The sequence below is a fragment of the Protopterus annectens genome, chromosome 2.part0 (assembly GCF_019279795.1).
Source record: "Protopterus annectens isolate FY-2018-M chromosome 2.part0, PAN1.0, whole genome shotgun sequence".
In the NCBI taxonomy this organism is placed as follows: domain Eukaryota; kingdom Metazoa; phylum Chordata; order Ceratodontiformes; family Protopteridae; genus Protopterus; species Protopterus annectens.
Genome location: NC_056728.1, coordinates 1,231,513,828 through 1,231,540,953, shown reverse-complemented (window position 1 = coordinate 1,231,540,953; position 27,126 = coordinate 1,231,513,828). Strand labels below are relative to the sequence as shown.

General features: G+C 38.6%; 1 protein-coding gene across 1 annotated transcript in view; it reads right to left on the bottom strand.

Annotated features, from left to right (window-relative positions):
- The window catches only part of GABRB1 (gamma-aminobutyric acid type A receptor subunit beta1), a 2,653,090-nt gene that overhangs the window by 258,364 nt on the left and 2,367,600 nt on the right, over positions 1 to 27,126 (bottom strand). The window lies entirely within an intron of this gene.

Sequence of the window (27,126 nt, the reverse complement as noted above, 5' to 3'; positions counted from 1 at the left end):
CTATACAGAAGAAATACGCCATACTAGAATGGAATATCTGAAAAGTATCCTCCCCACTAACATTAAATAAACAAAATAAAATGCCAGTTTGCTCTGCAGAACGTTGTGATATAAAACTGCAAGAAGTAGGTCTTAACAAAGGTTTTGTCTGCCCTGGTTCTTATGAAATCTGTTCTACCATTTGAAGATATTGCTAACTAAGATCTCAAATTTGGGCAAGAGCCTTTCTATTGGGTTTCTCTAGTATTATATTGGGCACACATGGCTATTCTTATAAAGACCTTTGGGTTAGTAGCCCAGTAACTAGCTATGATCCTATGAACATAAGTCATAGTGTTCTAACAATTAATGTTCTAACTTGTAACTGGCTGGTAAAGCCATCTTGAGTGTTTTTGTTTCCTGAGCAGAAGTGGCTGTTTTGCTGAATTAGCAACAAGAGTGTTTCAGACATGGAATAGACAAATTTGTAAGTGGTAATTAGATATGATAGAACCATTCTTCAAATATACACAGGTTTGTGGTAATCAGAATTATAATTTTATCAGGGAGGAAGAATTATAACTGGATTAGAAAAATAACCCGAGACTGCCAATTACATAAACACTGCTTTTTAATTTAAAGACTAGGTGTGTTTATCATTGACGATGAGTTATAAATGACTAGAAGATAACCCATCACTGTCAATATGGTAGACATTTTTTTTAAAAGTTTCTCCTGAGCTATTGCACTGCTCAGCTGTGGTCACCACATGCCATAAATTTGTGACAAACAAACCTATGGAAAAGCCATACATTGTAAAAAAATGTTGACGATAGTCCCTCCTGTATCAAGAAGAGTTGAACATCATTACAGAGAATTTTGATGTGCAGAGCCTTAATAAAGTGCTATGTTGTACTCTGCACTGGGTCTGTGAAAGAGCTGATCAAATCTTCGTCTGATAAGTGACTTAAGATGTTTGAACTTTGTCTTCTTTTTTTGTTGGTTTGCCAATTAACATAACTTGGTTGTCCTTGTAAAGAATACATTAAGCTTGAACTGTTTTCACCACTTAGATTCTGGTTCTTATATATCATCTGTGCAGTGTCATGCTTCTTACTGTAGCTAAAAAACATCTGATTTACATGACCAAGTAAAACAAATCCTGATGATGAAATAGGCATTTTGTTTATGAGCATATTTTCTTTTTTCCACTGCACTGTTTCATTGTTTTAAAGTTATTCTTCCGTAAGTCTAAGTTAGTCTAGAGTACTAATTGGTACAAATTTCAAGCTGCTGAGATTACACTTGATTTCCTGATATAAGATGGCCATTGTGCTAAGCTGGCCAGATCCCTATGATCCCAAGTACACCAAGACATCCCCTTGTGGGTTTTCTTCTGCCCTAAACTAGTAGAAGGATATATCCATTGTACTACTTTCAACTCACTGTCAGCCTAGGCCTCACCTTCGAGACATGCATACCTTTTCACATTTGAGGTTGTACATATTCTACTGATAAGTAAACTTGAATAAAGACTTTATGACTGGAAAATTCAATCCATTTGGAGCCACAGACATAGTGCCTTTTAGAAAATGATTGCAATATTCATCATAGCAATGCAGTTAGTATGTCACTCTGACTAGGTCAGACCATTACAACCCGCACATGAGTTGGCCTCCTATCTGCGCCAACCTCCTCCCTTTCATAGGTTACTAGGTTCTAAGGTTCATAGGTTCATACTAGGCTATCTGCCCTAGGGCATTTATAAGCCTAGCCAGAGTGTGTTTGGCTTTCGCCACCCATTTTAAATTAATTTTGCTATGTCCTTTTTTGAGGTTAGTATACTGTGCCTCTGTCTAACAGTGACACAGAAGTGATACCCGGGGTAAACCTACGATCTCCCATCCACTCATCAAGATTCCTCTTGAAGAGAGTCAATGAGGGACTCTGCCTAACCTGGACTGGGATTTTATTCCAGAGTGAAGGGAGCCTCTGGGTTATGAATCTGTCCTTCCAGCATGTCCTATTTATTTCAGTGCTGAGGTTCAAGTCTCTCGAGCATGTAGCTCAATGGGATTTGGATTTTCTGAGGTGCAGCATGTCCATTAATTCCAGGTTGGACATGGCTTTATACGTCAGGCAGAGATCGCCTCTGAGCAGACGGTATGCCACTGAGTAGAGATGGAGTTTCTTTAACTGGGCAGCATATGGCATCTGTTTGAGCCCTTTGATCCTCTTGGTGAAGTACTTTTGGGGTCTTTCCAGCTGCTGCAGGTGTCTGGTAAGCTACATCCCAAAAGGGGCATTGTACTCAATTATGGGCCTGATGAGGGATGAGTAAAGAGGCACGATGACCTCCCCTGATCTAGATGTGAACCCCTTCATGATTAGGTGGGCTATATAAAATGTTTTTCTAACCACTTTGGCCATGTGGTTGTCAAATGAGAGATTGCTATCAACTTGGGTCCCCAGGTCCCTAATTACTTCTTCCGTACTTAATGGATTACCACCTATGTGGTAATTTGTGGGCACTTTGTTTTTGCCAAAGGGGATGACTATACACTTTTTGGTGTTTAGCTTGAGGCCATGGCTCTGGCACCAGTTGTCTGTTTCTATGAGGCCCTTTTGGAGGATGCTTGTGTCGGCCGGAGAGTCGATTATGGCGCCCAGTTTGCAGTCATCTGCGAACTTGGTCAGCCACAGTCCTTCGGTGTTGGCCTGTACCTCCGAGAAATATATACCAAACAAGAGAGGTCGCAGGACTGAGCCTTGTGGGATGCCACTTGTAACTGGTTTGGAGTCTGACATGGCTCCAGCAATTCTAACCATGTGGGTTCTGTCCTTGAGCCAGTTTGCAACCCATATAGTGACATAGGGGTTTATATTTAAGCTGGTGAGCTTATCTATAATGCCCGAGTGGGGTATTGTATCGAAGGCTTTTGCGAGGTCCAGGTAGGCTGTGTGAACCACCTTCCCCTCGTCAATGGCCTTTGTGACTGTTTCAAAGAAATTGACCAGGTTTAAGAGGCAGGATCTGCCCTTATCAAAGCCGAACTGGGTAGGATCCAGTGTCTGTAGGTCCCCAATATCTTTATTTATGAGGTCCATGATGATCCTTTCCATAGCTTTGCAGACCAAGCTAGTCTGGCTTATGGGGCGATAATTTCCAGGATCCGTTGAGGCACCACCTTTGTGGAGAGGGACCACTGTTGCTGTACGCCACTCTTTGGGTACATATCCTGTAGTAAGGCTGAGACTGAACAGTAGTTTTATGTTTGCATTTAGCTCTTCTTATAGTTCATGTAGGACGCAGCCCGGGACACCGTCTGGTCCCATTGATGCTGTGTTTTTTGCTTTGGAGAGTGCGGCTCTTACCTGAGCATCTGAGATGTCAGGGGGGCAGCACTCTGCTGGGATAGATATTTGCCCTTTTGGTGGGGAGTGGGGGGAGAAGTTTGCGCTGAACCTGTCAGCTAGGATGTCGGCAATGTCTGTGGGTTCGGTGTATTTTTTGTCATTTTGGACTAATTCTGAGCATATCTGGGAATTCCCACCCAGGTTCCTAACATAACTAAAGAAAGCCTTGTGATTATCCTTAGTGTCCTGTGCAATTTTTCTCTCGAAGCTGGCCTTAGACGATTTTATGAGTGCCCATAGTATTTTGCTAATACTGATCAGAGATGCCTTTCCTTTTGGGGATTTTGCTCTATCATGTAGTAGCTTCCTCCTTCTATTGTATAGTTTGTTTATGGCTGGGGTCCACCAGACAGGACGTCTGCCTTTGGAGGATTGGGTCTTGGTTTTATTTGGGATTGCATGATCCATGCATTCCTGAAGGTGTTCATAGAATGCGTTTATAAAGGATTCTGCGGTCTGGGCCGTATTTTCCACAGGCCTGGGGGCTTTGAAGGATTCCACCTTGGTTTTGAGGAGTGTGAAATTTGCTTTAGAGAAGTTTTTCACTGTGGTTTTCTGGCCAGGGGGTGGGGTCGGGATGTGAATATCCAGTGAGATTAGTTTATGGTCTGATCTTACCAGCGAGGGATACACTTTTGGTCTGAAGCATAGAGTCCCCATGTTGGTAATGATCAGGTCCAGTATGTTTTCCCCTCTTGTGGGAGTGGTAACAAGCTGTTCCACAGCATTTGAGTTTATACATTCTAGGAACCTTTGGGCTAGGGTGTTGGAGCTAGAATAATGCTCCCAGTCTATGTTTGGGTAGTTGAAGTCTCCCAATATAATGGTGTTTGGAGAGACCTTCATATTTTCCAGTGTTCTCAGGAAGGCTGAGTGGGGTTAATGGGTTTGGGAGGGTGGTCTGTAGCAGGCTATAAACTGGAAGGCAGTTTTACCCACTGTTAGTTGCACTTGGATAGTCTCTGATGCTTCGTGCTGTGCCACCAACCTGGAGGTGTGGGTATCTTTGACGAATATTGATACACCCCCTCCTTTTGTGGTTCGGTCCAAGTTTTGGGGCCGAAAAGCATGGTATGAGGTATAACCTGGTAGTGCTGGGGTGCTCTCGGGAGCCTTGAACCAGGTTTCTGTTACTGCACAGATATCGATGTTCTCCATGCTAAGGAGAGTTTCGAGTGTGTGCATCTTGAGGTTTAGACTTCTGGCGTTGAGTAGCATTACTCTTAGTTTCTTATCCCTTGTGATACTTATGGAGGTGGGGTTGTCTTTTGAGCCTTGCCTAAAAAAGGCACTATGGGGGTAGCAAGAGCCTTTGCCAATATCCGAAAGCCAAGGGGTGATAGGTGCAAGCCGTCCCTAGCGAAGCATCATGGCTTGTCGAGCATGTCATCCCAGGCTGACAGGCATTGGATCCCCTTTGAATGACACCAATACTTAAGCCAATTGTTGAAATTGATCATCTTGTCTTCATATTGTGGCATCATTCTTGGTGAGGGCAAGATGCTACTCAAGGTCAGGTTAATACCGGCCTGGGCTACATGCTCAGAGAGCTCCTCTATGTCTCTCTTCATGTAGTCAAGGGAGGTACATCTCAGGTCATTCACACCAGCATGGACAATGACTGAGTCATATTTGTACTTGCCTTGGAGTGACCTGAGTGCTTGTGTTATGTGGCAGATCCTAGCGCCCGACAGGCAGCTCACTGTGACCTTCTCCTTGTTCTGCCTGGTGAGCGGAACGTCAGTGTGCCTGACGATAGAGTCACCTATTACAAGTGTATCAGGTGTGTTGTTTAGCCTTAAGGGCTGTGACTGTTTGGCACACTGGCTTTGTGAGCTATGTGTTGCACGAGCTTTGTTTTGGGGTAGTGGTTGCTTGGGTGTCTGCTTTGGAGGTCTCTGCTGCTTAGGCAGATTTTTATTTAGAGCCTCTGAGTATGTTTTTGTGTGTTTATGTGTTGGGTTTGCTGTCGTGGTAAGTCTATGTGAGACTGGAATTGTAGTGAGTGTGGTTTCCTTCTCCTCCTGACTGGTTACGCCAGTACTGAGTTGAGAGAGCTTAGCCTCCAGTTTGGCTATATGGTTGCATCTCTCACATGTGTTGGAATTTGTTGGGAGGAGGAGAGGGTTGTCTGTGTACATGAGGCAGTTGTAACATTGCCTCAAGATTCCCAGCTTCAACAGCTGGACCGGAGAGGAGATTGACAACTGACCTTTGGACATGCTAGAATAGTATTGGGAATTCCTTTATAATTGAAAAAAGGGGCCAATGGGGAACAAGGTACTCAAGGGGAGTTTGTGTGGGTGTAGTGCTTTTAATTTTTTAGTGCTGACTTATATAATTGCTTTAGTGAGCAAGTGCCAGGTAACTTAAATGCAATGTGTTACAAGTAACTTAAATGCAAAAATGACAAACAGTAACTTTCTTTCAAGTGAAACAAGGAAATAAGTACAGTAAGCAATGCAGATATCACTAGGGATCCACAGAAGCACTGAAAAGCCACGTTTTAGGTGGAATTAGCATTTCAGGGAAATAACAAGCATACAAACAAAACTAGATTCAGCAGGCCTGGATCTAGTCTATGCTACAGCAAACAAGGTGTACCAATTTCAGTAAGAAACAGTTCAAATATGCAGGCACTATAAGCCTCTAACCAGAAATTCCCAGCTCAGAAGGGCAGAGTCCAGCCTCTCCTCCCACAAGAGTGCAGACCACAAACCTTCTTAATGTAAAATAACTGGCCTGAAGCCCAAGTGCTTAAACCAGAACTAATACACTTTTAGAATAACAGACATTGTGAGCCCTCAATCAGCAGTTCCCAACTTAGAAGGATGTAAGCTACCTGTCCTGCCACCACAGTGCAGGCCACAAAACTTCCTAATGTAAAACAACTGGTCTGAAGCCCAAGTGCTTAATCCAAAAGACTTAGAATGACAGCTACACTTTAATCAAGTTACTACCAAGCAGTAATAAATACAATTGAATACTTTAAAGATTGCCTGATTAGTGCTCAAGTTATACAAACAAAGCTAGATTCAGCAGGCCTGGATCTAGTCTATGCTACAGCAAACAAGGTGTACCAATTTCAGTAAGAAGCAGTTCAAATATGCAGGCACTATAAGCCTTTAACCAGAAATTCCCAGCTCAGAAGGGCAGAGTCCAGCCTCTCCTCCCACAAGAGTGCAGACCACGAACCCTCTTAATGTAAAATAACTGGCCTGAAGCCCAAATACTTAAACCAGAATTAATACACTTTTAGAATAACAGACACTGAGCCCTCAATCAGCAGTTCCCAACTTAGAAGGATGTAAGCTACCTGTTCTGCCACTACAGTGCAGACCACAAACCTTCTTAATGTAAAACAACTGGTCTGAAGCCCAAGTGCTTAAACTAAAAGGCTTAGAATGAGTTACACCAAGCAGTAATAAATACAATTGAGTACTTTTAAGATGACGCAAAAGCAAAATAAAGTAGGAAGAAACACAAATACAGGAAAAGCAGATATATATATATATTTTTTTCATGGAAAGAAAGAAAGGAGTAGCAGAAACTAAGCTGATTGGCCTTCTCAAATGTTCTCCCTGTACTGGGTAGAATGAGGTAATGTCACCAGACTGGGAGGAGGGTACCAGATCAAATTTACACTAGGGGAGGGCAACTGCAAAGCCACCAACTATAAAAGCACTATGCCAACAGGGAGGGAGGGTGGGAAACAACTGCAGAAATGTTTCTCACAGCTGAAAAGCAGCAGTGAGCCTTTAAATGAAAGTTTTAAACAGCTAAAGGAGCCTCTAGAAAAAAGAGTTTAACTGCAACAAGTTATCAGAAACAAACAGCCCAACAGATGCTTAATAAAAGTGGACAATTTCCAGTTAATACCTCACACACAGTGAAACTAGCTAGAAAAATACACAGTACACAAATTGCTATAAATAACAAAGAAATAAAGAACAAAATAAACAAAAAACAGGATACTTAATGTTATATATTATAGCTCTGAGTTTGCTGAGTGTCCTTCCTTCGATTAGCTGAGTGTAAAATAGAAGAAAGTTCAGTGTGTTCCTCATACCATTATAAGAAACAACAGCGTTTTGCTTGGACTGGGTCAGGTGTCAGAACTCAAGTGTGGACGCTTAGGCAGAAACTGCCTCCTGGCCGACTCAGGCACAGTACTTCCATAAACTACTAAACTATTGCACCATGTATTGACCTGGACAGATGGAAAAACATGAAGCTCCCAGTCTTATCCATAGTAGCAGTTATAAAAATGAAGATCCTCCCCAGAATGTTGTACCAATTTAATGCAACTAACTCTATTACTCATATGACTTTCTTTAAGAGAATTAATAAAACCCTAACTAAATTTATCTGGTTTCCAAAGTCCCCAAGAATCGCTCTAAAAAAATTAATGCTTCCAAAGAACAAGGGAGGACTAGGTATACCAGACTTCAAACTATACTATGACATAATATGTGCCAATAAAATAATTTCAGTTGCTGACCATAACCCAAATGACTCAACCCAATCGTCCCAATGGATTAGTTTATGGCATGCCCACGTAAGATCACTAAATATTAACCCCAGATCTCTACCTTTCATAGACAAATCCATATTAAAGGGCATTAAGTTGCATAATTTAATCAAACATAAAATCAAAACATTTCAAAACCTCCTTTCCTTTTTGGATTTACTGAATGCACTTATCCTTGTACAACCAATCTATCTAAACCCAAATCTGAAACTAGGCAATAAAATTATAAACTTAGACCAATTCCCTCAATCAAAAGCTTTACTATCTGGGACTTCTATAGATTAAAAGACAACGCCTTAAACAATATTAAAAACAATCTTAACCTAAATACCAAATATACAATAATACTGAGGCAAATTAAAGAGCTAGTGTCTACTTTTAGAGGCTTCCCAGAAAATGTAGAGGAAGCAGTAAAACTAGCACTATCCCTAGTGAAATTTCTAAAACTCAAAAACAAGATGTTGTCGGTCTCACATAAATTAATTTCTGTTATTAAATACCAATCCTTTCTCTGATTTGCCCATTATTGGAAAGACAGAAATCCTAGATTAATTGATATTCAACTCACCCATGCTTTAAATAATAGAAACAAATTTCCTCCGGCAGGAAATTGGTGTATACCCAGTTAATGATAATCAACGCCTACTATACCCCAGAATGTCTAAACAAATTCTTTTCAAACAGCTCTCCTTTTTGTCCCTTCTGCTCTTCACAGTTGGCTGACCTCTTGCAAATTCTCTGGTACTGTAAATATACACAGAAACTATGGAACTCACTAAGGATGAAACTTGAGAAAATGAGATATGGGACATCTACCCTTTCTTGGAAATTTGCTATATTGCATGTGAGCCCAGTTGATAATGCCCGATTGTGAATTAAAGATCCTGATTGCTCTTTTTGCATTAGCCAAACTCTATATCACCCAAAACTGGATAGACCAAACAAAAATAAAATGGAAAAGTTTTACTATTATGCCCTCCAACTATATCATATCTCACAAACTGATTATAGGTAATAATAACAAATGTGAGAGGTGCCTAAACTTTTGGAATCTTATCCTAGAGCACATCTTGAAATAAAATACTGCAGGATCAGATCTGTTTTCCTGTCCCTGTTTTGCTTTTGGGGGTCCTTTCCTCTTGAGAATTAACACATAGAAGTCTCCAGTGTTTCCACTCAAGCTTTTCATAGTAATGAAATGATTATTTACCAAGTCTAACAAATTATAGCTCTATATGTAATTAGTTGTATATGTGTAGTGTAAATCTACCCTCTTTCTTAACACTTATTTCTAAGTTTATGCCAGTCATACTCGAAAGAACTATAAGTGTATGTAGCTGTGACCTGTTACTTTAGTTACTTAATTTTAGACACTTAAAGATAAAAAGATTTTAAAGGCATTTCATTGCTATTTGTCATATCATTGGTTTTATCTGTCTATAATAATTTGCCATCTTGTACGTTTTTGTACATTAAATACTGAAAAATGCAATAAAATAAAGTTTGGAAAAAATAAACTATTGTGCCATGTATATAGTAACTTGCTCCAATTATAACTCAGATTAGCCTATCAGAAGACAGTCATGTGCTGTCTAATAAAAAAGTGATGATCAACTACTGTGCATTAGCTCTTGCACTTTGACCTGTTGTGGGAACTTATTCTACAGGCAGGAGATGTGCTGTGCTAGGAATCTATGCCTCCAGTGAGTCATCTTTCCTTGCTTATTAGTAGGTTTAGGTCTCTAATGTGAGTGTTTGCAGAGTTACTGGTTTTCTGAAGAAATATAATGCTTTATAGGATTGGGTCTTTCATGGCTCAAAAAATGAGATGGATGTCACCTCACAGCAGCCATTAGGTACTGAGTGTAATAAAAGTTGTGCTAATCTCTCCAGGTAATTGAAAGACTTAAATTATCTAATTTTCTTGGTTAGAAATTTTAGGAGCCTTTTCATTTGAACTATATACTTGGTTTGTGTGTACCAAAACATCATATTTGATGATGAGTTTGACAGGTAAAGGGTACATAGGGTGGCTTCTTTGGTCCTTGAGTTTATTCACTTGGAAATTAACTCTTTCAGGAAGAGATATTTCCTGACTATGGAGCAGATGTGATAAGCAGTCAGATTTAAGTTTATATGCACATTTACCTGGAGCTGTGTATCCAAGGTATTCATTATTGTTCAATAATAGACAACAAAACTGAGTCAGAACTTCACTTTTCCATTTTCACAATAAGCACAAAACCTTCAAAAACTCTCCTTGGAGAATGTGTGTGTGTGTGTGTGTGTGTGTGTGTGTGTGTGTGTGTGTGTGTGTATGAACATTTGTGTTTGTATACATACACACATACCCATACACACATGTGCACATTTATACTACTGGGGCTTTCTCCCTCAGGGTCCACCCCTAAAAATGAGATTTGACTGTATACTGACAGGGCATGAGGATTGACTTTGGTCAGCAGAAGAAAAGGGCAAACAGTTAGTCTATTTGTTCTCTTGAAATTCATATTTTGATAGAAGTGAACTGTAGAGTGATTCAAAAAAGCATTTCTGTGCATCTAATATGAATATGAATTTGATGTTAGCTTTGTGTATTACATTTATAGAAGTGTTAATGAAGGCTTTGAATAAGACATGCAAGACAATTTCTATTGAGAGATGCAATATACTTAATAAAGATAATTTCTTCAAGAATAAATTTGGTTTGCAGTAGTTCCTAAATCATCAGTAAGTTTAAGAAACTCTTAGTCAATTTAGAGTTTCCGAATCAGAATGCCATCAAGACAATACTCTAAACACACATTTATAAGGTTTGTTTCCCCGCACCAATGTTTTAAAATCACTGAGTGCACTGACTGTACTTTGTTTAAAGCACAGCCACTCTATTCATACTTAATGGGAACAGACCACATCTTGTCGTACATAAATGAAACAGAAAAGTCTAGCATGAAGGTCAGTGGTATCAAAGTGTGGACTTTCAGACAGATTGACAGCCATATATGATTTCACACAGATTCATCCAACAGCCAGTAATATATCCAAACCGTAAGAATGTGGGAGGTCTGCTAATATGGAGAGAGCCAGGTTAGATGCCTTAAAATGTTATATTTGTATGCAGATTCACAGTGTGCACTATCAAATGAAAAGTAAGTATATCAAAATATTCATTGCCTTTTTAGTATCTCACTTTATCTTTATTTTTAACCACAAGATACTTAACTACCAACACTCTACTCAAAGAATAAAACTTATGTTGCCTCTAAATCAATATATTACCTGTCAAAAAATCTCACAGTGAGCTAATGTCCACCTTAGGCCCAGAAAACTCAACAATTAATCTAAATAGCAAAGAACCACCACTACAAAACTGTGACTGAACTAACCCTCCTTCATTTACCACCTCAAACTATACCTCTTCCCAGCTGTACTGTCCTATCATTCAACAACCACCTATCCATATCATTTTCTGAGTTGTTGTACAAAAAACCCTGCATATTGTCACTATCAGCCTCGGTGGCACATGTCACAAAATTACAATGCTACATGCCTGGATATCACAGTATAACTCTTAATATTTTTGCCATCACAGAATCCTGTTTTAAGCCTAACATTAAAGATTCTGAACTACTCCCTTCAGGCTACATTATTATCAGATCTGATAGGTCCCACATGAAAGTAGGAAGGGTAGTGTTAATTTATCCAAGTTCATACAATCTCTCTCCCTATTCACAGAACATCCCAAAATCCTGGAATGCTAAACTGCTAGTAACACTGCTAAAGTTTAACAAAAAAAAAAAACAGCTATGTTTTGTTACAGTCTGTATCCCATCTGGAAATAATATTGCAACTTTAGAAGAAATCCACTCCTGGACAACTAATAACATACCTTATGACAAATTCATACTAGGAAATATAAATATTGACTATCAAAACCTTTCATCAGACTTTTCTTCAGCTAGTATAAACCTTTATTGTTACATACAACTTATCAAAACACACACTAGAGTTAATAATACCAGCAGTAAAGGTGTAGTTCTAGCCTGGATACTCAACTCTGACACTAATAAATTTACAACCTCTGGAACATATCCAAACCTACAAAGTGACCACCTTCTAGCTTCTACCCATACAGATACCACACAACAACCTAACATTCACCAACTTAAACAACCTGAAACCTTTCTAAATTTAGTATGGACTCCTTCATCATTACGTTGAAAGCATTTAATTGGTCTGTCCTAAAAACTTCCATTTGATGAGGCAGTCAGTACTTTCAATACCTTATTCTTAAATACTTTAAACAGCTACACCCCACTCTGCAAAAAAGAGTGAAAATTAACAATGCACCATAGCTCACTACCCAGACAAAAACTACAATGTCTAAAAGAGACAAATCTTTGAAAGAATAGCTTAAACTTAAAACTCAGTGTAACCTGCAACTTTATATTTGTATAGAACTGTGCAAACTGAGACAAAGTTAACCGAGATAAACCCATCATGACAGTCTTGTAGATCTTCAACACAAAGACAGTGATTAATAATATGTTGGATCTAGGCCCTACAAACCCAACCCTTTGCATAAGAGCTCTCCACTAATTAGAAACTGAAACCTAATTCAAAACCTACTTAACGAAAGCATTACCCCCTAACTAAAAACTCTTTATCCCAATACAATTTTTCTACCACCTCCTAAATAACATCTACTCCTATTAATTCAGCAAACAACAGGTTAGACCAAAGCTAACATTCCCCATACACCATACACGCTACCACTTCCTTAACTCTCTCCACCAAGTATCCCCATATGAACCTCATTTACCTTCTATATCCATTGCTAGCAACTTCCACTTAGGACCTGTCTCCACATCAATGATAGAAAAAAGTCTGCATAAACTCAAACCCTGCTCCAGTGCAGATGACAACCTTCCACCTGAATACCTAAGAAAGCTGCTGATGCCATAGCACACCCAGCCTCTGTCTTTACAATAGATCAGTATCTGAATCATATATACCCTCATTATGGAAAAAATCCTATATTATCCCTTTTCAGGAAGGTAGCATCTTGGCTGACATCTCTAAATTTTGGCCTATTGCAATATTATCACCTATCTCAAAAATTCATGAAAGATGTATTCATAAGCACTCTTCCACTATCTTCTACAAGAACATCTCTTAACATCCACCTAACATGGCTAAAGCCCAACACACTGTACAAATACTACCCTACTATCATTCACTGATAACATAAACAAATACAGGGACTTGGGCAAACTAGTTTCCCTTCCTTGAGCTGTCAAACGCTTTCAATACATTTTCTCACCCTAAACTCCTGCATAAACTGTCTCAACTTGGACTACTCCCTTCTTTATCATGGTGGTTCAATTAATATTTCACTGACAGGCTCCAGTCTGTAAAATGGAAGAATACTCTTTTTTTCCCATACCTGTAACTCTCCACTGGTGTATCTATTCCTAGACCTTCCTTATTAATATCTTTATCGATGACCTCTATAAATCCTTAGGTCCATCCTTTCTTATACAATATGCTGATGATTATATACTCACATGGGCATCTAATAACTTTCTGACTATTCTATATCATGCAAGAAGCTTTTTCCTCAGTTGAGAAATTGTTCCATACTGCCCAACTACTACTGAACCCTAAAAAAAGCAAAGTTTCTATTTTCCCCAAATCTCACACACCTGATAAAGTTAATTTCAAAATCTTTTTACTAAACAAAACTGAAATTGAAGTAGTCTTCAATACAAAATTTCTTGTAGTGATTATAGATGATGACCTTAAAACTGACCTGCATATTCAAAATAACATAAAAAAAGACTCATCAAAAATTAGGAATGGTGTACAGTCATAAAAACCTCCATAGCAATACCACCCAAACCACTCATACCACTACATATCTTTTCCCATTTCGCTTACATGGTGCACCCAACCTTCAGACTACAGTTAAAACTAAGCTGGAGTAGTACTATAATAAGTTGAAAAAATTGCCACCAACAAAATAATACTGTAGCCACCATTGTATTGCCCTTAAAGCTTTGAATTATTTCAAACTGCCTCACCACTTAGATTACATGCAGTTTATCTCCACACACAACATTATTCACAAAGCCAAAGACTAACCTGCTTTTACTCCTATTCTCCATTCCTGTCGCTCTAACAGACTACATTGATCTAATGAACAACATCTTCTCAGCATATATAAACCCCACAAATCCTCTGGCCAAAGTCTCTACTCATAGTTTGCACTTAAAAGGAATTCTATCCCTCTGCAAATTAGATCTACCTCTAACCTTTCCAGCTTCAAACTACTACTAAAAGAGTACCTAAATATAACTTGGCTCTGCTCCAGCACTAACCCAGGATGAACTAGCCCAACACTCCTTCAACAACCGGCATACTTTGACAATATTCAGAGAGAAAGAATTAGTAATATCTATTTCTTAGACAAAGATAAAATATATTTTGCCTAGGCTATAATGTCTAGTCGTCTCTGTTCCAAAGAGTGCATTCAGTGTGTTTAATGTCAGGTGTATGAACTGCAGCTTGTGAACACTTCATCTACTGACAGTGCTCTTTTTCAACTTGTTATAGCTGTCTAAATATTTGTACTATGTATGTATAGCTTCACACTGTGTGAGCTGAAGCTGAATTTTTACTTACTTGGAAATGTAGAACAAATAAACTGATAAATCCAAGGCAAACACTTAAGCAGGCAGAAATGACACCAATATAAATCCAATAATTCTCCTCTAATCTCAGTTTCACATAAACCTTCAAATATTTGCACTAAAGGGTGTGGAGGGGGAATAAAAGTGCTAGGTCTCCGAAGCGTTTCACAATTGGTCACCATATTAGAGTTAGAAAAGTACAAAGCTAAGTTCATTTTTCTAGTGAATAACTTCAGCTGTAGAATAATACCCACTATTACTTCCTTTCCTTTCTGTTACAAAGTTGAGCCCCTTTGAAAGCAAATCCGCCCATTCAGTGTTTACCAAAACCTGGCTGTAATTGTAGATATTAAAATCTCCAATTCCATTAACAATAATGTTACAATTATTAACAATGTCACAGTCATCAATTATCTCAGGTGGGGGCCCCATCTCCCCCTCCGTGGTGCTTCTTGAAAGTTGTTCACATATCTGCCATACCCTTGCCTCCCCTGCCTCTGATTCATTAATCTCTCTGATCTCCTCAGAGCAAGTGGGCCTAAAGGGGATCCAGTACTAGTGTCGTTATGTTCCAATACATCAGTATCATACCCTCCTGTTGGTGCATTGACATATTCCCCAGACTGACCTTGCTGTCCTTGCCTATATTGCTAATATAAACATATATATATATATATATATATATATATATATATATATATATATATTTGTATCATGAATTATTATTATTGGCACCGAGTGTTGAGGAAATGATGTAATGTCTGCTGTAGTGATTGGTCAGGGGGTGTTATTTAAACTGTGTTGTTTTAATTTGATGTATTCTGAAGAAGTCTTATACCTGACGAAAGCACCAAATTAAAGAGTTATGCTGTCATTTCTGCCTGCTTAAGTGTTTGCCTTGGATTTATATGAATTTTTACTTAGTTAATATGTTGTCCTTCTGTATTAGACTATGTAATAACTTTATTTAACTGCAGCCATATTATGTCAATGTGGAACCTTTCTACCCAGGCCTCCACTGAAAATGGGATATTATCCGTCAGACTTTCCTAGTAAACAAATGCCAAATAAAATAAATAACGGATCAAGTAAATGCCCTGAAAATTAAAATCTAGCAGAGATACATAAAGTTAGAAATGCAAGATATGACAGGCAAGATTGTCATGATAGTACTTAAAACAGAAAAATTGGAAAAATGAATTTCTGCTTCACAGACCTTGAAGGAAGAGTCACAAAGACGTGCTTTGAAATTTATTAATATTTATGGGTAGAATATAGTAATGTAATCAGTTTTGTAATGTAATTATTTTATCAGAAAGAAACTCTTTTTTTTAATTATTTATATTTTTATGGATTAAACAATTTTTTTATGCATAGGAACGTCACTGAAGTATGGATATTCATTTATTAAGGCTGTTTTCTCATACCACAAGAGTCTAGCAGTGCAGGCATATGAAATTTCATGGAGAAAAATACAATAAAATCAGATTTTCCATGTATGGTGAGAAGGAGTCACCCAGCATGAAGCTAATTTATTCTCTCACACTCACTGGTTGCACAAACCTACCAACAATAATAAACAATACTGTATGCATGACCTTTTCATCAGTAATCAGTACAAATGTTCGCTTATGAAAACTGTCTCCAGAGGGTCTTTTTCCCCAATTGCAAATTAATATAATGAAACCTTTATCTTTTGTTTTGCTGTAAGGGAAAATGGAAAGTGATTCAAAAATGGAGTGGAACCTATTAAGTAAGGTAATATTAGATCTCTGAAATTAAGATGCAGTGAAATCCATGGAGAGTATACATTGTCTGACATCAGATCTGATTTTAGTACATTGCTTTTGTTTTAAGTTCAGTTAAAATCTATCTAAATGTATTTACATGTATAATTATGTAACATATGCTATATTGTTAACTTTATTGTATTTAAAATAATGTGCATATTTTCTTTTCTGTTCATATATGATTATGGCAGTGAAAATCTGAGATGTGCTAGAAGAATGTTAAACTACACTATTAGCTTGCAAACAAAATATGAAAATGTAGTTATTACATGGTGACTGGGGCTCATGAGCCTTTTCAATCATGAACTGATGAAACTTATATTTATATAGGTGTACTGAGTAAATGAATAAACACATTTGCAGAACAATTACGTGCCTACAGCTCTGAGTTAGGATACAGAATGATTAAATAAGGAAACCATACGGACAGGATAGAGTAGTAAAAAAGAGGAAGTGAAATGCTTTAAAGATGAGCTGATCAGCAAAGTTTTACTGAGGAAAGTATAACTGTAGTACAACCTGGGAAGAAGGAGCAAGGAAAATATATTAAGGGAGGCCTACCAAAGCATTTTCAAATTTAGTATTCAAATTGTTTTGGAAAGTTATTTTGACTGTATTAAGGTTTGATCTGTTTTTAATATTAAAAGGGAAAGAGTTTCACAGTAACAGCAGTTCTGAGGAAGACTACCTCTGCACTCAGAAAAGTAAAAGGAAGTCTGAGTAAATTCAGTGCACCACAGTTATTCAACTGCTAATAGTAGGAGTAACATGTGATAGTTAGTAGACAGGTAAGCCAGCAGTGGAAGTTATGAAAAAAGAATGTTGTATAGGGTAATGACAAACAGGAAGGTGTGACTTTATCTAATAGGAAGGATGGTGATAGAAATAAGGACATAGTGATGGATTATATCATTTGAGAAATAGAGAAAATGGCATATTTTAGTTATGTTTTTCTGTGATGCATTATGTTAGGAGTTTCCTAATGAGACACGGGGAATGACACATTTGAAGATAAACACATTTGTGGAGATTATTATTTTTTTATTACTAGGGGTGAGAAGACAGTTTAGTTGACTGTCAAGGCTGAGCTCAAACACTTTGAAATAGGTCTGTTAAACTGTTCATTTTGTCCATCTTTATTGGGGTCCCCTTTAACACGTAGATTATCAGTCACGCTCACAATTGGGGTGCCTTCACTCTGCAACGAACTAGATTTTTTATCACTAGAAAAAAAAGAGTTTCAACAAGATGATCTCAGCAGGCTACTGCCAGCGCACTACATATATATATATATATATATATATATATATATATATATATATATATATATATATATATGCCTATGAGCACAATTTCATTCAGTTGTTAAACATACCTGTCTGAAATGCATTATTTATCACTAGCATTTGCAAATTGTCTGTACACATAAATAGACCTGTTTAGATTCACTATAGCCAAATCATGTTATAATATGCTTGCACTGGATTGGTCTGATATTTACTAATAACTATCTCCAATTAGTACTGTCAATATACAGGGATGAAATATGAACATGTATGAGAAACAGTACTTCATTTCATGTTATAACAATTTACATAGACTTCATATATCTTACCCTGCACTGTAAAACACACTGTATTTTGTCTCGCAACTTGACTAAAAAGGGGTCATTATCCCACTATACTTTCAGTGTTAATAGTTTGCTGTGTTTATATAGTATGTCTTTTTTGTCTTTGCCTTGAGTTGTACCTGAGACCAGTAAGTATAACTACAAGGTAATAAAATAGACATCTTAGCAGTGCCCTTTCTGGGACAAAATATTTTAAGACATGTCTGTTTTACTTTTACTTAAAAACCTGGTCATGTGGATGGCTGGGCACTTCTCTGTTAAACAATACATTTGTATTTATCATTCCACAAACTGTCTGCATTGACCAGCTCCTGAGTGTAAAACTTTTGCATAAAGTTTCACTTGTCTTGCATCTGTCTCCCTACAATTCTGTACTCAACAGTTCATAGCTTCCCAGGTACAATACTTGGCTAGCTGCCCTTTTTGGCCATTTTAAGCCTAGCAAATTTATCTTTCAAAGCTGAGAATCAGACTTTATATGTTGTGTCTGTGAGGTAAATACCGTAACCATTATGCCAACTCCCCATCCTCAATGCAAAGGGCATTACATCTCAATATGGTAAAGCAAATGATTCTCTTACAGGCTTTTGTCAGACAAATTTGTCACATAGGACACACAATTTCAGAATGCCTTAGCAGGTTCTGTCTATCTAGATTTAACTAGCCTAGTATCCTGTTATAACTGCCAGACTATTCTAAGATAAGATAGAAGAAATCACAAATGAAGGTATATGTGCTAGTCACCAATAAATGCATTTGTCCCCTCATGGCACTGGATAGCCATCAGTTATCATCCATTCTGTCTGAGACATATGTCACCCCACCACAATCATGCATGCATATGCAACACACGTCAGACTGATTTTATGCATCTATTCCTTCTCCTTTGCCACTGAATTCAGTTTATACATACTATTTATAAGAGATGGTGCACTATCTGTGTAAGTACAGCTACCTCTTAATATGACAACCAACTTGTGAACTTTCTTATATTCATATATCCTGTCATTTCTCACAGGCATTGCCTGTGAACAAGCATCTCTGAGCTACCAAACATTCAGTCTTTCTTGGACAATAAGCAAATAAACAAATAATTAAATAATAATAATTATAAAAGACAAATAATGCAGTGGGACATATACTGCAGTACAAAACATAATGACACTGACATTCAGCAAATGTTCGCTGAGGTTTTATTACGTGAATACTCAAGGGGTATCACAAAGCAGAGCCCAAATAATGCTTGTTGCATTGTCTCAGCCTATTCTGTTAGAAGACATGGCCTTTGATTTTGAAACAATCATGCAAACAGCACAAACCACAGTGGTAGCAGAACATATGTAACATCTGTAGAGTGGGTGCCCACCACAGCATAAAACAATCCAAGGAATACATACTTCAGTTGTTAGAGTCATGACATGGTAGTAAAAAACATATGTGAGTTTAGCAGTGAGTAATGGGAAAATACTACCACTAAAAATGACGGCACACATCCATACTTCGATCCACATATTTTATGACATTTTAAGCATACTGTACAACCTCATGAAGGTGTTATGGCACATGGATAATGTGTGATATTCTCTTACAGGAAAAAAAATAATGGAAACCCCTTACATGAATTAAATTTTATGCTCAGGTCATGCTAATGTCATTAGAACTACATAAATTTCAGTCAACTGTGGAAAGCACACACACACACACACACACACACACACACACACACACGCACACACACGCACACACACGCACACACGCACACACACGCACACACACACACACACACACACACACACACACACACACACACACACACACACACACACACACAAACACACACACTGGGGTATCAGTGATATGGTCTATGCCAAACACACAGTCTGCTCTTTCTGGGGTTATTGATGTGATCCATATCTCTGCATGGACTTCCATAGTTAAGATAATATATGGCATAGCTAGCACAATGCCGATGGTGGTACATGCAGTGATAATCCTTCAAAGCATAAGCATGGACTTATAGGTGTCATGTGGGAGGCACAGATAACTACAATTAGAGTTGCACTCATTGTGGGTGCTTACCTCAATAATAATATATTTTTAGCAGTAAATTCATGTATTGTATGAATGACTCCAAATTCAAAAGAAATAAAGCATAGCTTTTCCTTTTTCTACAGCAATGTCCTCCTATGGAAGTATGCATCCGTGACACAGAAAGGATGTTGTCTCTGATCTCTAACTTAATATCACAGAGCTGAACTGATGTGGTGATCAAAGTGTCTTGACATTTAATTATGAATCTAAATTCTTTTCTGTCTTTGACAGACCATTATGAAAGGACAAATGCTAATTAGTTTCCCAAATCATGCAGTGAACTCTTGCACAAATCATTTGAGTGAGAAGAAAGTAGATGTGTGTGTGTGTGTGTGTGTGTGTGTGTGTGTGTGTGTGTGTGTGTGTGTGTGTGTGTGTGTGTGTGTGTGTGTGTGTGTGTGTGTTTCTGCATGTGTTCATACATCTGTCTGTGTGTAGTTACATATTCTTTTGATGGGGACAAGGAGTTTTCTTTTTTATTTATGTTCTGATATAGTATCTGATCTGGAAAAGAAATATATGCTTACATACATCACACTGATCCAGGGATTCATTAAGATCCTTATGGCCTGAACTACAAGTCCCTGTTACAAAAATGAGGTATTTAGGAATTCACAGACACATTAGCCACAATGAGGAAAGGCCTCATTATGGACTAATTTGCATGTTTCTGAGTTGCATTACCCACCATGAAGTGCAGATCAGCACGTCATGTGGTAGTTAACAGCACTGGCAGCTGCACTGTGAAAAGCAGAGCCCCTCTCCCCCTAGTCAGTCTTGTAGAACAAACACACAGAAAAATCCACATTCCCTCACACCACTTACCCCAAACTTGTCTCTGTTGTCTGATTATTCAGGATGTCTCCTTTTCCCCTGGTCAAGTAATGCATTGATGATTACAGTAAGTCAAAATTTTGAGTTTCATGCTTCATATTTTTCAGTACGTTTATGCTGGGGCAAAAGCTTATGAGTTTGGGAAGTATGGTTAATGTTTCTCATCCCACGTCCTTGTACATCATGACATGTTGCAGGCATTGCATACCTCTTGTAGAACGTGTGGTGGCATTTATGAATTCCCCTTGACTTTATTTTGTTCTAGTGTTCACTCTGGCTGCATACTTTTTATAGTTACTTGTTTTTAAAACCTTTCAATTAATCACTATAAAAATTGGGTGTAACATCTTAGTACTTAGTGAGATATACTATGGTACATGCGACATACTCCTTCTGGTCATTGCTTTGTAAGGAAATCTCACCTGATGGTAACCATGAATTTCAAAGCCACAGCAACAATCCTGTTTATATGTCCAGCAACTTCTACAAGCTATTAAATAGCACAGAGTTATCTTACACATCATATAGTGCATTAAACATCCGTCATCATCCATTATCTGGGTGACAGTATACTGCACAAGCAGCCCTTCTTATAGTTTAACTAGTGACGGTACTAATTATGCAGGGGATAATACTCATCTTATAAATGTAGACTTTCTTCATTCTCATACTGCTGTGAAAGCATGGATTGTACAGGAATGCACAGATTATGTTTGGACTTTGCTAATGCATGACACAGTGGCATTTCAAATAGTGTGTGTGTGTGTGTGTGTGTGTGTGTGTGTGTGTGTGTGTGTGTGTGTGTGTGTGTGTGTGTGTGTGTGTGTGTGCTTGTCTGGCATGCCTTTTTGTGTGCTGTTTATACATGCACACTAATTAACACAAAATGTACAGTTGTGTAGGCCGAACTTAACATAACAGTAAACATTTGAATGATCACTACTGCAGTGGCCTTAGCTATCAAGGATATATCCTGCCAAGAATATAACAGCCTGCCAGCTTACAAAGCTTCAGGCACCTTCCATGCACCCAAACTGTCAAGCAGCTTGAGCTGAGCTGATTAAGAGACAAGTATGGGTGCAAAGCGCTTCAGAGCTTTCCTACCAGCAGAGAGAGAAGGAGAGTGAGCCCTGAAAGGACAAGGCTAGGAATAACAAAAAATAAATGTTCAGACCCTGGCATAAAAACACACAAAAAAACAAAAGGAATGGAAGAATGGAGCAGCTAGGGCAGCAGTGATCATTCAAACACTTGTTGTTATGGTAAGTTCAACTTACACAACTGTACTGTCTTTTTCATTCTGATCAGGAAGCCTTACCTACATGGGTAGATTACCATAGCTAACTATATTTCGGAGGTGGAAGGAGAAGGGTCCAGGTTCCCCTGGAGAATGGTCCTAGCAAAGCATGATCTGGACCTAGAGAAGGAATACAGCTTATAGTGCTTTGTAAAAGTATGTACAGAAGACCAAGTAGTAACTTCTAGAATCCAACCATTTCCAAAAAGCCATAGAGGAAGCCAAGGTGCTTGTAATGTGGGTCTTGACCCTATCTGAAAAAGATTTGTCAATAGATTTGTCATGGTGAGAATAGCAAAGGATAATAGCCTTAGACAACCATTTGGAAATAGTCTGTTTTGACATCAGTTGCCCCTTCTTCTCACCTTCACAAGAAGTGAAGAACTGATCCGATGATCTGAAAGATTTCTTTCTGTCAAGATAGTACCCAAGTTGTCTGTGGACATCCAAGGTATGGAGTATCCTTTCTCCCTTATTTTAGTTTTAGGAAAGAAAATGCGGAGATGGATAGTCTGACTTGAAGTAAACTCAGATACTACTTTAGGCATAAAAGAAGGATTAGTTCTCAAAGAAACCATGTCCTTGTGGAAAACGAGGTAGGGTTTACTCACCTTAAGAGCTTGCAACTCAGATATCCTTCTTGCAGAGGTCAAAGCAATCAATAAAACTGTTTGCTATGCTAATAACCTCAAGTCAGCCAGATTAGCTGGTTCAAATGGAGCAAGTTTTAGTTTCTCTAACACAAAATTAAGATCCCAAGGAGGGTCCACCGGTTTATTTGGGGGCCTGTTATGTAAAACCCCTTTCAAGAACATTTTGACATGCAAATGCCACGAAAGAGGAGGACCCAGGGGCAGATATGCTGAAATGGCTAATAAATGAAGCTTGATAGAGTAATAAGAAAGGCCGTAGGATAGCAGCCCACACAAATATTGTAAAACCAGAGAACAACTAGGCCTTATTGGGTGCTGTTTATGTTGTTGGCACCAGCTAAAAAGCTTTTCTATTTACTAATATATGATTTTCTGTTAGCAGGCTTTCTTGCCTCCATTAGTACCTGCTGCACATCCTCAGAGAACAGGTGCCTAAAGGGAATTAAGACCCCATCATCCAGGCAGTCAGTTGAAGATGATGAATGTTGGGTTTCTTGTGTGAGCAGAATCATTCTGTGAAGAAGCTTGTGGCAATTGCCCCTGGCCATTTCCGAAAGAAGGGAGAACCATGGCTACCAGGGCCAGAAGGAAGTCACCACAATTATATTAGGGAATTGCTTCTGAATCTTCAGAAGTGCCCTGGATATTAGTGGAAAGTGTGGACCCAAAGAAAAGAAAAGGCATCTGTCTTCCAGGCCTTATTACCAGTTAATTGTTCAGAGAGGAGGCAATGAGGTTTACATGAGGAACTCCCCACAGATGTATCAAATTGTGGAAGTCCCTGATCTAGTTTCCATTCATGATGGTCTGCCCTGGTCCTGCTCAGCTTATCTGCCACATAGTTTTGCTCTGACAAAATGTAGAATGCCTGTAAAATGAAATCTATATCTCACACTAACATGGCTAGTCTGCAAAGGGGGTGCAACCTGATTCAGTCTTGCTTGCTGACATACTACTTTACTGTGGTATTTTCTGTAACCACTCCTAGGGACCAAAGATGGTTCAGAGAATTGAGTGCTTTGATTAGGGCAAGCATCTCCTTAATATTCATGTGCTTGTATCTGACCTTGGTGTCCCACACCTCTTGCACTTTTATCTCTCCTGAACCTGCTCCCAACTCTCATTAAAATCTTGTACTTTCCCTTCCTTTTCATCAACTTAAATAGTCAAGACAACAACCAGGAGGTTATTGTTATCCATAATTTTGATCAAGGTATAATCCTAAGATATTTAACTGACACAAAAATAGTTTAAAACATAAATAAAATATCTCCTCCAGCCATAGTTTAAGTATAATATGCAATCCACAACATAATTCACATGTATAATTATTTAACATTTATTTACATTTGGTCTATAAACGTATATATATATATATATTTATATGGATCCCTATCAGTTTTCAGAAACACGAAATTCATATAGTCGAGACCATATGATTGAGTTTTTGAAAACTCAAAGCTTTTGAATTCAGACTGCGGTACAGCAAGGATTGGGAAATTTACCCTTTTCTTCACTGTAGTGCGATCTCAGAGTTGTTATATATATAATTTGTGGGGGGTGTGGGGGGTGCAGGGCGGCTTGATCCACTGCATAAAAGTAAAAACAAAATAGACTTTTGTGTTTGTTTTTTGATGTTCGAGTTTTGGGAAACTCGATCATATGGTCTCGTCTGAAAACCTGATCATCTGACAGATCCATATCTATCTGTATGTCTATATATATAGATAGCCAACTTTGTATTATTTCCATACATGCTACTATCTCACTCCCTCAATAATGTTACCTTGCATTTTAACTTAATACTAAATAAAAACCCTTTTCACATATGGGTCTGCAGCCATTTACTGCAGATGAGAAAGTACACAGACCTATCCTCACATAACTTTAATACAATCAGTTTAAATGGCATTTCCAATCCATATAATCATACAAGTGCAAATATCTATAACTCTTGTCCTAAATTCAAAATTTGTTTTAGTTTTCTGCATATGTTATTACCTTGCATTGACCCCTGCATATCACAAACCATAACATTACACAACCAGACAAATCCTAATATTTCACTTCTTTCGAGTCTTGTGCTAAAATAATGTTAGAACAAAACCTTCTTGAATATTAGACTGTGATCATTTAGAGCTGAAGGGAAAGCAATGTATCCTTATCTGCAATGTTTATGGCTCTCTATAATAATATGCTAGTGTTGTTATTTGTAAAGCTGTCCTAAGCACCGTACTGATGCTTTTCCTTTGCTGGGATGTTACTATATATTCACAGCTGGTGAAAAGTACTAATTATTAGATGATGAAAAATCCCAGATTTATTTAGTTACATTAGTCTAACAATGTGGAAGTCAAAAGCTCTCACACCATTTAACACGTCAAAGGCACTCACAAATATATGATCAGCACTGTTTTCATTAGTGTGTTTATCAGTCTCACCCTCTGCTTCCACTGATCTTGCTTGAACCCCAGACTGACAGGCAAGCTTCATAAAATTGTTCTCCATATTATAATCTATTGCAGCTGCTTGACTCCCATGGCAAGGAATCGTCCTAATTAAACCAAGCCAGGGTCAGACAAGTCCACCACCCCTTAGCAAGAACACAGCAAACACAAACTCCACTTTCTATAGTGCCTGGACATACTTGTACATTGTCCGGTAACCAAATGAGTCTTAACTTCTTAAACTAAGCCTCTTCACAGGATGAGACAAGTCTGTCACCCCTCAGCAAAAGCGCAGAAAACACAAAAGCCACATTCTAAAATGCCTGCACATCCTTGGACATTGTCCAATAACCAAAATGACTCTTAACTTCTTAAACAAAGCCTTTTCACAAGGTCAGACAGGTCCCTGACCCCCAGCAAGATTGCAGCAAACAGAAAAAACACGTTCTAAAGTGCCTGGACATCCTGGAACATTGTCCAGTGACTAGAGTGACTCTTAAGTTCTTAAACTAATCCTTTTCCATGGTCGTATGAGTCCCCCACCCCTCAGCAAGATCTATTGAAACAGCTCAAGTACTTATTATTATTGCCCACCCCTCCAGGCATGTCTAAAGGTCAGTTCTCTGTGCTTTCTCCCATTAATCTGGTGAACTTGGGCATCCTGAGGCAATGTAGCAACTGCCTCATGTACACTGACAACCCTCTCCTCTTACCTCCCAACACTCAGACTTGTGAGAGATGCACTTATATATCCAAATCAAAAGTCATGTACTCTCCAGCCAAGACCGGAATAGCTGGTCAAGAGGAGAAGGTCGACATTTGCACTACACCACATGGAACACATAGCCCTCCAGAACACACACTAGCACTGCCTTCACATGAAAACACAAACCACACACCCACCTTCATGGAGGCTCTCAATAAAAATCTACCCAAACAGCAGAGTCCTCCAAGGCAGAAATGCACTCGACCACCACAACACAACACTAATCACGAGACACATACCTCTCCTAAACAGTGTACCACTCAACCAAAGCCCCTAAGACAAAACAGCATGCCCAACACACTAGTCATAGGTGACTCGATAGTGAGGCACACTGATGTCCCACTCAGTAGGTTGAATAAGGAGAAAGTAACAGTCAGCTGCCTGTCAGGTGCTAGGATCCACCACATAATGCATGCACTCAGGACCCTCAACAACAGATACAAATATGACTCTGCCATTGTACATATGGGTATGAATGACCCGAGACGTACCTCCCTGAACTACATGAAAAGAGACATGGAGGAGCTCTCGGATTATGTAGACCAGGTGGGTATGACCCTAGCCTTGAGCAGCCTCCTGCCATCAACCAGAATGATACCACAGTACAATCAGAAAATGATCGATTTCAACAATTGGCTAAGTTTCTGGTGTCATTCTAAGGGGATCCAGTATCTGCCTGCCTGGGATGACATGACTGACAGACCTTGATGCTTTACCAGAGAAGGTCTGCATCTGTCACCCAGGGCTTTCGATACTGGCCAAGGCTCTTGCCACCCCTACAGTGCCTTTTTTAGGCGGTGTTCCAAAGACCAAATTACCACCGTAACAGCTGCAAACAAATACAATCTGAAGGTCATGCTACTCAATGCTAGAAGTCAAAATCTCAAAATGCACTCGATTGGAACTCTCCTTAAAATGGAGAACATTGACATTTGTGCTGTGAGACCTGGTTCAAGACAGCAGAAAGCACCCCTGCACTATCAGGCTATAACTCATTCC